Source organism: Halichoerus grypus, chromosome 6, assembly GCF_964656455.1.
Source record: "Halichoerus grypus chromosome 6, mHalGry1.hap1.1, whole genome shotgun sequence".
NCBI classification, from domain to species: Eukaryota; Metazoa; Chordata; class Mammalia; order Carnivora; family Phocidae; genus Halichoerus; species Halichoerus grypus.
The window spans coordinates 8,615,227-8,619,483 of record NC_135717.1 but is presented as its reverse complement, the minus strand read 5'-3'; positions in this window follow the sequence as shown (position 1 = coordinate 8,619,483).

Below are 4,257 nucleotides of genomic sequence, written 5' to 3'. Positions count from 1 at the left end.
GTGTCGGTGGCAGGGACCGTGTGTGGAGGGGGCAGGATGGCACTGCGGGAGGCAGAGTTTGACACCTGCTGGCAGGGGACCCCCACAGAGCCTCCTCCTTCCTGCTGGAATGGAGCGCGCTGCAGGATGCCGAGCACCCCACGGGAATCTCAGGGAAAAGGGGGTGACGGCACCTCCCACACAGGTTGTCCCTCGAACCAAATGAGAAAACTGTGTGGGTGCCTGTCGCGCAGGTGGTATCTAGTGGGTGCTAAAGAGATATGGCCGGGGGGGGAGGGCAACGTGGCAATTCCAGCCCCTGCAGTGGGTGTCGTCACTCCTGGGGATGCCCGGCACCTGAACCCCCTTCCTCTATCCAGGGCCCTCCTCCCTCTCCCCCGCCCTGTCTTCTGAGGTTGGTCCCTCCCCGCACAGGTGCTGATGGCGCTGTCATTGGTCTTCCCAGCCCTGCGGTGACGAGGGGAGATGCCACGGTGCAGTACTTGTGACAGCGACACCCCGGCGTCCGGCGTTGGCCTGAGATGAGGGGTCCGTGGTCAGGGCCAGCGCTGGGGGTGTCTGGACTAAGCCACTTTTGGCATGTGCTTTGGGGCGTTGTTCTTGGCTGGGTGCACCCTTCGGGCCCGGTTCTCTGGCTCTCCCCGAGAATCTGTGACACACTGTAAAGAATCCCTTTCTGTTTAAATTACTCAGAGCTGGTTTCTGTTGTTTGGAGCCAGAAACTAGGGCAGCGTGGCCCAAAAAAGCTAAGGGGGTTGTGGGTGGCATCATTAAAGGTCTAGTACCCAGACAAAGGGAGGGTTTGGTCTGTTCATGTTTGGTCTGGGCAGCACAGCACAGCAGGGAGGCCCAACCCTTCTCCGGAAGCGACACTCCGGAAAGGCCCATGACGAGCTGGAGGCTTTCTAGGGACAATGACCAGGTCAGCGTGGGATGTAGAACTCATGGCAGGGTTGGGGAGCCTGGCTTGGAGCTGAGTAGGCTGAAGGCTCTGGGGAGAACAGCCATGGTTTAGGCTTCAAGGGCCACTCTGGTAGCTTGGTGGGGTGGGAGTGGGGGGGGGGGCAGGCCTTGCTCACAGCTGGAATAGTTTGAAGATGGACAGAGCTGCCTCTGGAGGAGGTGAGCTCCCCAGCACTGGAGGTGAACAAGGCTGGATCCTGAAGCGGACAAAAGAAGCCCAACCTGGGCTTCCCTGGCTCTGCGTGGGGGTGTGTGTCTCCAAGCTAGGGAAGGGATCAGCCTGCACTAACCCTCAAACGTTAGACTTGGCAGAAGCCCTCCTGCCCCCCACTCACCAACCAGGCCTCTGTAACAGCCCACAGTGGGGGGAGGTGGGGAGGGAGCCCCCAGTCTACCAAGAAGCCAACAAACCTGCTTCTCACTCTCCAGGTGACCTGGCCCAAATCCAGGGGTGGGGGTTGGGATATGCCTGAAGAATGACAAGGCAGAGGGGGCAAATCTCAGTGACCATGAAGACTGATGACGGCCGTGATAAACTACCTAAAAAAATAGCCCCGAGTACCCCGAGAAACCATTATTTTCCCACAGATGACGTCGACAAAGATCACAGATTGATAAGGGAGCATGCTGGGCACGACATGGGGGAGCTGGCACGCTCCTGCAGGTCGGGGGCCGCGGACGCCGGACATCCGAACCACTACTGCAGCAAAAAATCTGCATCCCACACACGTACGTCTTCTGGCCCAGGGATTCCGCTTCTAGGAATTTATCCTTGGCTGCATTTGCTCACGTACAAAATGATGTGTGAGCCATGCTATTGTTTGGTGAAAACATGCCGGCCCATCCACGCACAGGAGACCTGTCAAAGGGATGCTGGTACGTCCCCACACGGGAAAACCGGGCAGTTGGCCGAGAATGAGAATTTTTTTAACATATAAATGTGTATGGCTTTCCAAGATAAAGTAAGAGAAACTGTAAGTGGAACCTGTTAGTTAGTATTTGCGTGTAAAAGACAAACACATATGTCTGCTGCGGCCTTGTAGGCAGAGACTGTCTCCAGGAAGCCGTGCAAGGAATCAGGGGTGTGGATGCCTTGGGGGAGGGAATTTGTGTGGCTGGGAGAGAGGAGAGACTGACTTTTCATTGAAAACATTTATTTGCTTTTTATTTTTTTTTTTTAAAGCTTTTATTTATTTGACAGAGAGAGAGAGAGCACAAGTAGGTAGAGAGGCAGGCAGAGGGAGAGGGAGAAGCAGGCTCTCCACTGAGCAGGGAGCCCGACGTGGGGCTCGATCCCAGGACCCTGGGATCATGACCTGAGCCGAAGGCAGCCGCTTAACCGACTGAGCCACCCAGGCGCCCCTGCTTTTTATTTTTATTATATATATAGTTTTAAGTAAGCTCTACGCTGAGTGTGGGGCTCGAACTCACAACCCTGAGATTAAGAATTGCATACTTTAGGGGCGTCTGGGTGGCTCAGTTGGTTGAGCATCTGCCTTCGGCTCAGGTTGTAATCCTGGGGTCCTGGGATCAAGCCCTGCATCGGACTCTCTGCTCAGTGGGGAGCCTGCTTCTCCCTCTCCCTCTATCTACCGCTCGGCCTACTTGTGCTCGCTCTGTCAAATAAATAAAAAAAGCCTTAAAAAAAAAAAAAAGAGTTGCATACTTTACCAACTGAGTCAGGCAGGCACCCCGAAAGCATCTTTTAATTTTTTTAAATTTACTTTTTAAAGATTTATTTATTTATTTATTTATTTATTTATTTATTTATTTGAGAGAGCATGAGCAGGGGGAGGGTCAGAAGGAGAAGCAGACTCCCCGCTGAGCAGGGAAACCTGATGCAGGGCTCATTCCCAGGATCCTGAGATCATGACCTGAGCTGAAGGCAGACGCTTATACCGAGCCACCCATCTCCCCAAATAGCATCTTTTTAAAGTAATCTCTAAACCTGAGGTTTAGTAATCTCTAAACCTGAGGGGCTTGAACTCACAACCCCCAGACCAAGAGTCACATGCTCTTCGGACTGAGCCAGCCAGGTGCCCCTCTTTTTTTCTTTCTTTTTTTTTTTTTTGTTGAAAGCATTGTAAACATTCAACATCTTTTGCATTTGGCCAAGTGTGCGTGTGTTGTAGAAATAACAAAATAGGGAAAGAAAACAGAAGGTAAGAGAAAATAGAACCTGTGCTAGGCACCCACACATACAATGTTTCCTGAGTATCTGTGGCAGGTGTCACTGCTCCCTCTTTGCTGGTGATGAAATGGAACCAGCTCATAGAAGATCAGAAAGCCACTCGGAGTGACCAGCAAGAGAAGGGTGAAGCCAAGGTCTGGGACCCAAGTGTGCAGTGATGTTTGGGGCAGTGCCCTCCGGGGCAGACAGATGACCAGGGCCAGCTGCAGCTGTGCCAGCCCCAGGACTGTGACCTCTCGATCTGGGAGAAAACCACGAAGGGGTGGATTTGGATTCTAGAAACTCAGCTCTGGACACTGAGTCTGGGAGAAGGATGGTGCCCCTACTGGAAAGGCTCGTTCTCACGGAGTCCCCGGGAGGCCAAGCCTAGCTCTGCCTGGGCCAAATGGGTGACCTCTAGCAAGTAATTTTCCCTCTGTGAACCTGAGCGCCTCATCCAAGTTCCCACCGCGGGGGAGGTAGGAGGCCTAATTGAGGTGACAACTGAGAAAGCCCCCTCCTCCCAAGCAGGTCCTCAAAAATAAGCCCGGTCTTTCAGACTCAAAAGCGTGGTCCCTAAAGCTCTGGACCGCCCTGGCTCTCGCTGCCTCCTTCTGGGTCCAGGTGGCTCTAACACAAACAGACATACTGTCCGATTGTTCATTCACTCATCTTACACCTACGCAGGGCGTCCCACGCGTCAGGCTCGGGTGGCCAGGGCGGTCCTCCGCGCACGTCCCTTGCCCGCGTGTCCCCGCACTTGCCCACGCCTCTGAACACACACTAGGGCCCAAAACCCCCGTGCACCTGGGCACTGGCACTGGGACCACGCCCGCCGCCCACGCGTACCGGTGGCACAGGCCACCCGGGCGCCGACCGTCGCGCCCTCGCCCCAGCGCCACCGCCAGCCCGCGGCGAGCCGGCAGGGCAACAGCCCTCGGCGCAGGCCCCTCCCCTACCCCCAGGCGGCCAATGAGAGCAGCGATCCGGGCCGGCCCCGCCCACCCCAGGGAGCCCCGGCCGCCGATTGGCCCGCCCGGGCGCAGTGGCCCCCGCACGTGGGGCGGGGGCGGGGGTGAATGAAGTGGAAGCGATTCCCCCGCCCCCGCGCTTACCTCCCGCGC